Genomic DNA, 13593 nt, shown 5'->3' with positions numbered 1-13593 from the left:
ACAGTCTATTGCGAGAAACGAGAAGATTGCCTCGACAGGTTTTGACATCAACAAGCTTTGCCTTATTCCCAATGCAAAGCTTCAGGAGAAGTTTAGACCAATCGACTTTGCTAAATTCGACGGGACTGGGGATCTGAAAGCGCATTAGACTGGGTACATCGGAACACTGTCTATGTGGGGAGTAGAAAGGGTCACCATGGCCCAGATGTTCTCCCAGACCTTGGTGGGACATGCTCTTTACTGGTTCACTTCGTTGGATGAAAGGAAGAAACGCTCATGGGAAGACATATGTGCGGCTTTCGTGGCGCAATATGATTACAATATCCAACTGGAGATTACCACTCGGGAACTCGAATCTACAAAGATGGAAACCAAGGAAGCCTTCGCAGACTTTGTGAAAAGGTGGAGATCTAAGGCAGCACAGATGAAGGATAGGCCGACCGATAGAGATCAAATCCGGATGATTGTCCGGAATCTTCAGCCCAACCTTGCAAGGCATATGGTGATGGCTCAGGCCTGCTCTGATTTTAAAACATTCTTCGACACAGGCTTGGCCGTCGAAGAAGCAGTTCAACTGGGAATCCTCGACAAACCTGAACCTCCTCCCAAAGCCAAGAAGGTCTACTCCGGTACCAGCAGCACGCTGTTCGGAAACTCCAACTACACCCAACTCCCAAACACCTCCTCAAACACGGCCCAAGCCGAACCCATCAACCAGATTGTAACCCAAACCAGTCAACCTCGGTCCCAACCCCGTGTGTTCGCCCAATTTTCAGCACCTCTCTCTGCAGTGTTTGAAAAGTTGGTCGAAAGTGATCTCCTCAAACCGCTTGCTCCCACCCCACTGCCACAAAAGCTCTCTGCCTCTCACAACCCCAACGCCTTCTGCGCCTATCACCAAAATCCTGGCCACCTAACCGACAACTGGTTCCGCCTTTGCCACGCCATTCAAGACCTCATAGACAACAAGACCCTTCCTATACCTCACCAAAAGCCCAATACCGTCTCCAACCCACTTCCAAAACATTCAAATGCCCGCACAAACCACATTTCCCTAATCCACCCCTTCAACCCAAGCCTTCACATCATCCCTATCACCGAACCCAAGCCAATTGTCGAGATTCTGGCCGAGGATGCTATCTGTGCACTTGAAATGGTGGAGTGGGATTTTCAAAGAAGGTGGGAGGACCTGGCAAGTGATTTCCTTGTAGTGGAACAACGAGCCATTGTCAGCGGAGTGTGGCCCGTGTCAGTTAATGCTCAGCAAGTCGAAGAATTGGAACATGATGAGTGGAGACAAGACTGGGATGAGATGATGGCTGATCCATTTGATGGATATTCCCTGTTTGCTCTATTCTTGGAGCCTGAACGAGTCGAGGAATTTGACGAATGGGACCCAGAACTCGGTGGGTGGCTCTGGATAGACGATTCAGACCCTCTTGACGAAACATCTTTGGTGTACTTATTCTGGGAGCAGGAAGAGGGACAGGGCCCTGATCTGATGAACCCCCGCTTATTCTCCGGACTCTCCACTTCAGCCATAATCAATATCGCCAGGGATTCTGACGCCCTCGCCCGTACCTTAGATCATGTCTTCTGTCCGCAGGAGTACATTATTAATGAATTCTTCCCACAACCGGTTGTTGAGATCCCTAACGAACCCCATATCTGTGTGCTAGGTCCTGAAGACCTTAGGGGTAAGGCTGAAATGGTGAACGTATGGGTCGATGGTGAAGAGCTAACCATCAACAAGGCTATGTTGGATGAAGGCTCTCTGCAAGTCGACAACGGCAATAACGTCAACTTCTGGAACTCTTGGAAGAAGAGAACATATGGGATACCCTGGAGATGGAACTCTTGAATGACACCCTGGAGAAGACAAAGCTCGACAAGGGAAAACGCAAGGCCAATACCGATCTCTCCGATTTCTGGGAGGGTCTTTGGTAGGAGTCCGCCCCCAAGGCAGTCAGTAATCTTACCAGAAGCGGTAAGGTATACCAGCCCGCCAACCTCCAGCAAGGAAGCTCATCCCGAGCAGCACCACCTCAACAGAGTAACCCTCGCATCCCCGAAAATCCCGCCAACTCCACCCCTGTCTCGCCAGCTCCATAAAATAACTCCTCAAACTCCAATAACCTTCCACGTCAACCTAACCCGCCCACCCACCTTAATCCATTTGTCAGCTCAAACCCAAATGCCTCTCACCACCAAAACCCAAATACCAACGCCGACCCCATCATCCAGCAACTTCATGAAACCCCTGCCCGCATGTCCATGTGGGGAGTGTTGGCAGCTTCCCGCATGCATCGCCGAAGGCTTGTCAACTCTCTCTCCAAGCTTAAGGTCCCTTCCGACATAGCCCCAGAAGCCCTCATCGCCCTCATAACCCCAAACCTTGCCCAACATACCTTGTCCTTCACCGAGAAAGACCTCCCGCCTGAAGGAACCGATCATAATAAGCCTCTCCACGTGACCATGAAATGCCTGGGAAAGTGGGTCCCCGCAATACTCATAGACAATGGTTCGGCCATCAACGTGTGCCCTCTCCGCACCGCTTACTGCCTGGGCCTCAAAAGCAAGGACTTTGCGCCATCGACTCTGGGTGTCCGTGCTTATGATAACACGCGGCGTGATGTCCTGGGAACAATCAACCTGGAACTGGCAACTGGGAAGTTCAAGACCACCGTGGAATTCTGTGTACTAGACATACCTGCTTCGTTCAACCTCTTACTGGGGAGGCCATGGCTGCACCATTCTGACGTTATGGGGGTACCCTCTACGCTGCATCAGAAACTCATCCTAGGATTGGATTCTGGGACTCTTATCATCCACGGGGATTCCGGTATTCATCCACACTCCGAAGATAATTCCCCGCTGCTGGAAATCATGCACGGAGAAGAATACGTGGCCATGGGGGGGTTTGCTGTCATGACCTCAAAGGTTTGCACCATTCGGGCTGAAGATGGTTTATTGGTGAGTTTCGCGGCAATGGAAATCATGAAACGAATGAATTACCTGCCAGGCATGGGCTTGGGGCTCTATGAACAAGGAGTCTCCGAGTTCCCTCATTTCCCCGGGAGCAATGAACGCTTTGGCCTGGGTTACGAGTTCAAGAAGAGTGATACAGAGAAAAGGTGGCGCAACCGAGCCCGAGCTCATGCAGTCGGAAAGAAGCAGAAGGAAAAGGAAGCACCGTATCAAGGAGAACCCGAGCCTTTCATTGATCTCGAGACAAAAGTGAAATACACTGGGTTTGAAATCTTCGCCAATGACACTTGGGAGGATGATGAAAAGGTAACTAAGATGGAAGAATTGTCCGAAGCACTGGATTGGCTTGAAGCCTTTGGTTTGGGTAGTCTCCAATCTCTGTTCGAAGGTGAGGAACGAGAGGGTATGATAGAAGATGAGGCTGTGCTCATGCTGGGAGGAGAAGATGAATTGGAAGACCCTTCTAAGCTCATTGTGGATGCCATGGGCGCTTATGAAAACTGCACTTTCATTCCATTTGTAACGCGCACTCACGACACTAGCACCGAGTCTGAGTCTGATACTGACTCTTCGTCTAGTAGTGAGTCGGAGTTTGTGCCTATCGGCCCTCCTTGTCGTAGCCTTTACTTCGAGTTTGAGTCAACTGCTGTATTCCCTCCCTCCGAGGAGCCTATCAATGAAATGAACGGCGCCTTTGCTTACTTGCCGGATTTTGAAATAAATTGTTTGGATCCCGACGATGAAGGAATAGATTTCGATGGGGACATCCCCAAGGAAATCCGTTCCCTCATCGAGCGTGAAAATGAAAGGCATGCTCAGCCTCTAAAAGAAGAAATAATCTCGATAAACTTGGGTGATGAGGAGAACCCTCGATTGGTTCAGGTCGGTTCCGAGCTGTCTTCGGATGAGCTTCAAGAGCTCACCGATTTACTAAAAGAATTTAAAGAAGTCTTTGCTTGGTCCCATGCAGACATGCCCGAAATCGACCCAGAAATCGTCGAGCACAGGATCCCCCTCTATCCCGATGCAAAACCCGTTAAACAAAAGCTGAGAAGAATGCGGCCCGATTGGGTGTTAAAAATAAAAGAGGAGCTAACGAAACAAATCAAAGCTGGTTTTCTAATCGTAACTAAATACCCCACTTGAGTTGCAAACATCGTGCCTGTCCCCAAAAAGGATGGAAGAATCAGAGAGTGTGTCGATTTTAGAGATCTGAACAAAGCAAGCCCTAAAGATGTCTTTCCATTGCCGCATATAGACATACTCGTTGATAACACTGCAGGGCATGCTTTACTATCCTTCATGGATGGTTTCTCGGGGTACAATCAGATTTTATTGGCTCCGGAAGACAGGGAAAAGACTACATTCATCACCGAGTGGGGAACCTACTATTATCGGGTTATGCCGTTTGGGTTGAAAAATGCCGATCCTACGTATCAGAGGGGTGCTACGACACTGCTGCATGACATGATCCATAAGGAAGTCGAGGTGTACGTCGACGATATGATAGTGAAGGGGAAGGAGCGAAAAGATCACCTCCCAACGCTGAGAAAGTTCCTCGAGAGAATTCAGAAATACAGGATGCGCCTTAATCCACAGAAGTGCACATTCGGAGTCACTGCTGGGAAAATGCTCGGGTTCATGATCACAACCCGAGGGATTGAGGTAGACCCTTCTAAAATCAAAGCTGTTCTTGAGATGGAGCCACCCCAATCAGAGAAAGAGGTCCGGTGTTTCTTGGGAAAAATTCAATTCATCAGTCGATTCATCGCCAAGTTGACCTTGACTTGTGAACCATTATTTCGACTACTCAAGAAAGATGTGAAGTTCGAGTGGAACGAGAAGTGTCAGAAAGCTTTCGAAGCGGTGCGAACTTATCTCCAGAACCCTCCGATCCTGATGCCGCCTACACCAGGAAAACCTTTGAGCCTATACTTGTCCATCATGCCCTCATCAATGGGGTGCATGGTGGCACAAGAAGGAGAATATGGGGTTGAAAGGGCGATTTACTACTTGAGCAAGAAGATGGTAGGATTCGAGGAGCGATACACTTCACTGGAAAAGACATGTTGGGCGCTTGTATGGGCCACAAAGAAGTTGAGACACTACGTGCTCGCTTACTCGGTGATACTGATCTCTCGGATGGATCCTCTCAAGTATCTATTCGAGAAGCCAGCACGTACCGGTAAGCTAGCGCGTTGGTTGCTCTTGTTAGCGGAATTCGAAATCAAGTACATCACTCGCAAGTCAGTGAAAGGGAGAGCGGTGGCAGAGTTTTTGGCAGATCGTCCGATTGAAGGGCCAGAGCACACAGAATTTCAATTTCCGGATGAAGATGTGATGTCGACGGTCAATGAAACGTGGATGTTGTACTTCGATGGAGCCGCAAATCAAAAAGGATTCGGGATTGGCATACTGCTGGTCTCGCCTGAGGGGTCGCATATTCCCCTCGCATTCAAGTTGAACTTCGAAGTTACGAACAACGAAGCTGAGTACGAAGCATGTATTGTGGGAATGGAAGCCGCATTGGAGATTGGTGTCAAGGTGCTAGAAGTCGTCGGAGATTCCAACCTGGTTGTATCGCAAGCAAACAGAGAATGGAATGTCAGAGACGAGAAAATGAAGCCGTATCATCAGCAGCTCGATGAACTTCTCCCAAATTTTCAAAAGGTAACCTTCACGCATGTACCGAGGATGAAGAACCGCTTCGTAGACGCCCTGGCCACTTTGGCATCCATGCTGGAACTTCCAATTGGGGTGAAGCTGAGGCCTGTCATGATTGAGCAGAGGGGAAAACATGTGTACGACTATGTCATGAACATCGACGAACCGGACGATGGACTCCCTTGGTTCTGCGATATTCGGAATTTCGTCGAAAAGGGGGAGTTCCCTGTGGATTCAACTAAGAAAGATCGGATCGCACTGCAACGACTCGCATCTTAATACATCATCTGTGGAGGACAATTGTACCGGCAATCTCCTTGCGGAGTTCACAAGTTGTGTGTTCACGGTGACGACATGAAAGTAGTAATGAAAGAAGTTCACGAAGGAATTTGTGGACCTCATATGAATGGGATGATGCTTGCTAAGAAGGTGTTAAGGCTAGGCTACTATTGGTCTACCATGGAGATAGATTGCATCGAGTATGTACACCGGTGCCACAAGTGCCAGACTCATGCCAACCTTATCCATGTCCCGCCCTCGGAGTTACACTCGATGGCAACGCCATGGCCATTCTCCGCCTGGGGCATTGATGTCATCGAAAAGATCACGCCTGCAGCTTCTAACGGTCACAGGTTCATCTTGGTGACAATCGATTACTTCACTAAATGGGTCGAAGCAACTTCGTACAAAACTTTGACGACGGTTCAAGTGGCTCACTTCATCATGCAAAACATCGTTTATCGGTATAGGGTCCCTCAAGCATTCATATCTGATAACGGTGTTCATTTCAAGGGAAAAGTTCTGGAACTCTTTGAGGAATTCAAGATCCAAGTACATCATTCAACCACTTATCGGCCACAAACGAACAGGGCAGTCGAAGCAGCAAACAAGACTATTAAGACGATTCTGGAAAGGACTACTTAGTCAGCAAGAAATTGGCACGAACAGCTACCACTAGCTTTATGGGGATACCGGACATCTATTCGTACACCGACAGGGGCAACACCCTACTCTTTGGTGTACGGTATGGAAGCCGTTCTCCCTATCGAGCTAGAAGTGCCATCTTTGAGGGTCATGGCGGAATGCGGAGTGGACGAAGCTGAATGGATCAGCGGAAGGTTCGAGGAACTCATGTTGTTTGATGATAGAAGGCTGTGCGCGCTATACCACATTCAGGGCTATCAGCGAAGAATCGCCCGGGCATTCAACAAAAAGGTGAAGTCAAGGGACCTACAAGAAGGGGACATGGTAGTCAAGGAAATCCGTGCGCCAATTTTTGACTTACGAGAGAAGTTCCGACCTAAATGGGCAGGGCCCTACATCATCAAGACCATCCTCTCTGGAGGAGCAGCTTCAATCGTCGACCTCGATGGCAACAAATTCGCGAATCTTGTCAATTTGGATCAACTCAAACGTTATTATCCCTGAGAGAGCTCGCTGGGCCGAAAACCGCAAGGACGGGCGGTTCCAGGCAAAAGTTAGAGCAAGCCTGCTAGGTTGAAAACCCAAGAGGGCGGCCTAGGCAAAAGTTAAGGCAAATAATCAAAGAAAAGCTCGCTAGACCGAAAACCCGAAAGGGCGGAACTAGGCAAAATTTAGAGCGCAAAAGGAGAGTGTCAATACCCAAGTGAACCCGTAGCCTGAACTACGTGCCGGCCTGATTCTCTTTTTCGAGGGATACGTAGGCAATCTCATCCCGAGATTCGGTCCTAATTCCTAAATATCAAAATCCGATCCCAAATCAAGTCCAAATTGACAAATCCAAAACGCTTTTCAGAGCCGCATGTGATCAAATGAACCGAAAGGGGGAAACCCTTAATCAGTCGATTTTATTCAGATTACTTCTTTATTACAAGCTGAGCATGAAAATGAAAAAGCACAAAATCAAAGCACACTTTTTATTTCAAAGTCTGGCAAAGTAAGCAGTCAACCCATCCTTGCTTTCACATCTCTCCTTAGCCATTTGCGGTACCTTCCGGTGGAAGCAATAGAAAACAATGGGTCACTTGGCTCGGTCGTACGAGTCCCCCACGACCGAGTGTAACTCCGAAGGCCCGGAATGTTGAAGGGAGGGAGACGAAGCACTTCAGAACCCGGCTGCGGCACCTCCTGGCTAAGTCCAAGCTGACGGAGAACACGGAAGGGTGAGTAGAAGGAGAAGCCTGTCAAGCCAGCCACAAACACATGCCTCGAGCCCATGTTGCCAACGGTCATAGTAGGAAGCCTCAACCAATGGCACCGCCAAGCAATGTCATCTTCCTCCGCAGAAGCAAGGAAATCAGCCCAATCATCTTCACTCCCATACATCACTTGAAAGGGACGGTTCCATCCACTTGCACGATACCACCAATCATTGGCTGGGGGTGTCAACAGACTTAATTTGTCGCAAAGCCACATCTGTCAAAAAGAGAGAAAACAAGTAAGGAGCCAGATAAAGCCTGAACCGAGTGTCGAGGTAAAATGAATGAGAGAAATAGAAAAAGGAGAGCTGAGTGAGGTCCCTAACCTGCAGCAACAGCGGACTACCACCAAAAACCCTTGTGCGACCAGCATGAACAGCATCTAACCCCATCAAGGTTTCAGCAAGAACCAATGGCGCAACATCTTTGCGAGCCTCAATCTGAGCAGCAACCCCCACCAGTGAGGAATTAGGCTGACCAACGAACAGAACCAACAAGAAGGCCGCCAGGAGGCAAATGCAACAAGCCATCATCCTACGACCTTGGCGCTCGAAATCCGTCAAGTCTCCAAGTGGGCTGAACCTCTCGTACAACTGCACGATGTTAATGGCATTACCCCGAGTAAGAAAATCAGCGACGTTACCACTATCACCCAGCTTTGCCTTCAGAATATTCTTCATGCTCTCCCTGATCCTAGGAACAACCGGCTCAGCAGATTCATGGCTTCTGAGATAAGCATGAAACTCCTCGACGGTGGGGCACAGTTCTTGAGAACCAAAGTGAAAGACGTGCACCTCTGGATCCCAGAAGCACGCCGCTGCATGCAGCAAGACGGGACGAATTACAACCTCTCGGAGATGTCTTAGGGCGTAAAGCCGATGCCCTCGGAAGTTCAGCCAGTCGATGCCTTCAAGACTGTCCAACCAAGGGCGAAGTAAGGCTTGGTGTGGGCAGCGTGCCTTTGGAATTTTTGGATTCCAAAATGCAAGGGGCCCAGATCGAGGGAGCGCGAGCGAGGAAGCAAGCGCTCGCAAAATACAGAGTCGCCACTCGGGTTTTTGAAGGTTCGACACCCAAGAAATCGTATTTCGAAGCACTTGCCGCCCTGATTGATTTGAAAAAGTTAAGGAACCAATCCGTCATAACCATATCTGGGTTCGGGAGCCAGGTTACGAGAGGGGAAGGGTTTTATGGCACCCCTCTCGCCCAATCCGGAGATCGGTCTCTACTTAGGTACTTGCGAAAAAGAGTTTGTTTGCGATTCTGTTTCATTAATCAATTTTTAGCCAAGTAGGGCAGGGGAACAGTTTATCGGGGATTTTAATACTGTAACACGTTTGCAGGATGTGATAGATATGGCGTGGATGGGCGAGATAACAAGTAATAAATGGAATGAAATTCAAAACATCGATCAAACATCAAGATAGTGCTGTTTATGACTTTGGCACGAACAAACGGCCAGCTTGCATGCGTGAATCCATCTGCATGCAAGCAAACCGTCGCGCGACAATTCCATACACTCGCGCGAGTGTTGATGTCTCACCAATAGTTTGAATTTTACCCCCTTCTGGGCTCTAGAAGGACCAGTGCTCACCCAGGTGCAAACCAAGCAGTTTATATGAACTTGAAAGTAAATAATATTACAACAGATGGAAATATTTTGGAAACACAACCCCTAAACAGTGGGGGTGACTAAACTGAGGCCAAGGCCAAGCTGCTCATGCAAGGGCAGTCCCTGGAAACTAGAGAACCATCGCGCGAGGGAGTGAGACACTCACGCGATTGTTCTGACTGGACTTCCAGGAATTGCTTTGCATGCTTAGGACTCTGAGACATGTTCCAGAGCATCCAAGAGCATTCCGAACCAAGTGAAGTTGTAAACTAAGCTAAACTATGATTTTTAACATGCAAAGCAGTGAGCTAATACTTCAAGAAAAACGACTTGAAAGTGACTATGAACATAACAAAAAAAACTTAAAGACCAGCATCCCTTCCCCACGTGGTTCGATCTCATGCAGACAGAACCGTCGCGCGAGTGAGCGAGACCATCGCGCGAGGGAGTGTTTGGCAACGGCTCTGGAAACCTTGCTAGCTTTAGGGCCAAAACTGGTATTGATTACCAGCCTTGACCCTGCCAGCCCCCCCTCAGGGGTTCGAACAGTAAGCAGAAAGGTATTATACCTTTGCTTGAGTGTCTTGGAGATGGCTTGAATGAGGCGGTGAGGCTTGGATAGTGATTATGTGGGAGTGAGTGCAATATGGGGTGCTTGTGTTTAAACTTCATTCTTCTTTCTTGAGGAAATATTGGTAACCCTCCAAGATGAAGTATGGGGGGGGGGGGTACTTATAGAAGGAGGAGTTGGTTGGTGGCTAGGCAAGGCCATGCAACCAGCCAACAAGGCTGGTCACAATTGCTTGGTGGAGAAGTGGGGTGGCAAAGGTGATGGGAGAATGGGGGTAGAGGTGGTGCAAGGGGAGCCCCCAAGAACGCTGTTCAGTCGACGAAACGTGGTCACATAGGCCTGTAGCCCCCTGATCACCACGCAATCCGGGTGAAACTGACAGGTGTTGACCATCGCGCGAGACAGTGAGTCCATCGCGCGAGTGTCAAGCTAAACCCCGCGAGGGTCAATAGTCAAAACTTTGACTTTGACCACCACCTGGCAAGCAAAGCATCGCGCGAGGGTTCCAGTGCATCGCGCGACTGTAAAACCTGAGGTCCAGGTTTGGATTCAAGGGTTTTTAGGGCTAAGGATGGGTTCCACACACGCCAAACTCAAGCCATTCCATGTTCTCAAGACTGTTTTCAACCTGATTCATCATCGGGGAAACAAGAAACCGAAAAATGAAGTAAAACGATCGGGAAATCAGATTGGGGTGTCTACAGTAGTCCCTCTTTGACGGCACGCGGAGCACCATTGGCTGGTACGGGTAACGTCAAAGATTTCTAGACACCCATCCAATTTACCCAAAAGCCGATTCGAACGAGAAATGCAAGCAAGTATATACAAATACCGTGCACCAATGGATCGGTGAGCAGATTGATTGCTGATCCAAATTTGGACGGATAGATCGTCGCTGATTTGAAATTGGACGGATGGATCGTCGCTGATTTGAAATTGGACGGATGGATCGTCGCTGATTGATAATTGGACGGATGGATCGTCGCTAATTTGAAATTGGACGGATGGATCGTCGCTGATTGATAATTGGACGGATGGATCGTCGCTGATTTGAAATTGGACGGATCGATCTTCGCTGATTTGAAATTGGACGGATGGATCGTCGCTGATTTGAAATTGGACGGATGGATCGTCGCTGATTGATAATTGGACGGATGGATCGTCGCTGATTTGAAATTGGACGGATGGATCGTCGCTGATTGATAATTGGACGGATGGATCGTCGCTGATTTGAAATTGGACGGATGGATCGTCGCTGATTGATAATTGGACGGATGGATCGTCGCTGATTTGAAATTGGACGGATCGATCTTCGCTGATTTGAAATTGGACGGATCGATCGTCGCTGATTTGAAATTGGATGGATGGATCGTCGCTGATTGATAATTGGACGGATGGATCATCGCTGATTTGAAATTGGACGAATGGATCATCGCTGATTGATAATTGGACGGATGGATCGTCGCTGATTTGAAATTGGACGGATCGATCGTCCCTGATTTGAAATTGGATGGATCGATCGTCGCTGATTTGAAATTGGACGAATGGATCGTCGCTGATTGATAATTGGACGGATGGATCGTCGCTGATTGATAATTGGACGGATGGATCGTCGCTGATTTGAAATTGGACGGATCGATCGTCGCTGATTGATAATTGGACGGATGGATCGTCGCTGATTTGAAATTGGACGGATGGATCGTCGCTGATTTGAAATTGAACGGATGGATCGTCGCTGATTGATAATTGGACGGATGGATCGTTGCTGATTTGAAATTGGAAGGATCGATCGTCACTAATTTGAAATTGGACGGATGGATCGTCGCTGATTGATAATTGAACGGATCGATGCCCTGACCGTGAACACCGTTAAAAAAAACTGTTGTGATGTCATAATGACGAATCACAGGCCTTCGAGGAAAGACCGGGCTTGTTCAGAGGCTGGATTGGGCCTGGAAGCCCAATGGATCGTCGCGCGACGGAATCACTGCGTCGCGCGAGGGACGTCTAACAGGGCTTGGACCTGTGAACGGTCCAAACCCGGCCCACGCCTGCTTTCTTCCTCTTTTCTTCCCAGGGACGCTACAGAAACTGATATTCAGCGGTTTCAGAAATTTCAAACTCCTCTTAACTCTCAAACTCTCCAAATCTCAACCTAACCCTTGTTTTCTTCACAAAGCCGACAAACCCACGCGTGGGTGATCATCCATGGCGGAACACGACAATGGTGGCGGTGGAGGAGAGGTTCTTGATCGTCCGAAGGATGTGGGAGGGCCAATGGAAGTCAAAACGGCGGATCAACATCCGACGGAGCCCACCCCGGGTGTCGTTGCTGCGGTAGCAGGCGGTGGTGATAGCGTTCAGAGCCACGAGCGGGAGGTAGGTGGCAAAGGCGATCATCGCGCAACAGAGTCAGATCATCGCGCGACGGAGGGGACCGGGGCCACAAGGTCTGTTGTTCAGTCATTGGATCCGAGCCTGGCGGTGGAAGGCTCGTTGGTGATTGGTGGTGGTTTCGGTGGAGATACCAGGCCGAGTGAGACTCCTCCGAGGGACCCGGCGAAGGGCAAGGGCGTAGTGGCCAAGGAGGAGGAGACCACCGGGGTTCCTGAGGAGGAGGTGCTATTCCGGCCAGCAGCGACATCGTCGGACCATAGACCGATCACAAGACAGGATCTCGCAGAGTTTTTGAGTGATGAGAGATTAGCCCGACTCCTCGAGGAGGATCCCATGATCGGGGCTGCTGTGTTAGAGGCTCGAGGAGAGCGAGAGCGGGAGATAGCTACTTCAGAGGTCGCGGAGAGGGCCGAAAGAGCGAGAGCCGCTGAGGAAGAGGCTCTAAGGGACGCAGAGACCGAGGAGCGGATTGGAGCCAGGGTACATAGGCCCAGGGTGACAGCGGTGTCTGAGGCAGAGAGTTTGACTCGTGCTCCGTTTTCAGCAAAGGGGTACAAGCCACCCATTCCACACTTGTTCGTACCATCAGGTCTTGCAGCTTATAGGCCGCGACAGGCGGAGTACGACCCCGAGCTCATTCTGAGAGACCCTGACACTCACATTTCGAGCAGCTGGGCTGAGGTAAATTTCTGAGAATCCCTCATTTCCTTTTGTGATTGCAAATTTAATACAATGCATGTGCTTAAATACCGAGAAACGTAGTGTAATCCTTTGAAGTAGGTTCGAATGACGACACCATGGTTTCACGTTGAATGCCGTGCATGAGACATAATAACTTGAACCAACCATCTACTGCCAGGTTGCATTGATTACCTAGAACTTGAGAATGAAAGCTTTATGTGCTGATATATCTCTTATTGCTTATTTCCATGTCTAACGCAGGAGAGAGCAAGACAGAGAGACATTCAAGGTTTTGGGGGTGCCTGCAGCTCCTTGGCGTTGTACCAGGGTTTGCTTGAGAGGGTGAGGCAGTTGGTGGATGAGGCAGGCTTCGGGGAGTTCATACAGACCCTTACTTCGGCCAGAAATGGCCATGCGGTCCTGGTTGCACTTGCAGAGAGGTGGAGGGATACCACCAACACCTTCCACCTACCGCTCGAGGAGATGACGGTGACGCCTAC

General features: G+C 49.3%; 1 protein-coding gene across 1 annotated transcript in view; it reads left to right on the top strand.

Annotated features, from left to right (window-relative positions):
• LOC131316088 (GDSL esterase/lipase At5g45670-like) overlaps positions 1 to 13593 on the top strand; it is a 105226-nt gene that overhangs the window by 26638 nt on the left and 64995 nt on the right. The gene's annotated exons all lie outside the window — the stretch shown is intronic.

The sequence above is a fragment of the Rhododendron vialii genome, chromosome 2a (assembly GCF_030253575.1).
Source record: "Rhododendron vialii isolate Sample 1 chromosome 2a, ASM3025357v1".
Classification (NCBI taxonomy): Eukaryota; Viridiplantae; Streptophyta; class Magnoliopsida; order Ericales; family Ericaceae; genus Rhododendron; species Rhododendron vialii.
The sequence above is the reverse complement of the archived record's forward strand: the minus strand, read 5'-3'. Positions and strand labels throughout refer to the sequence as shown.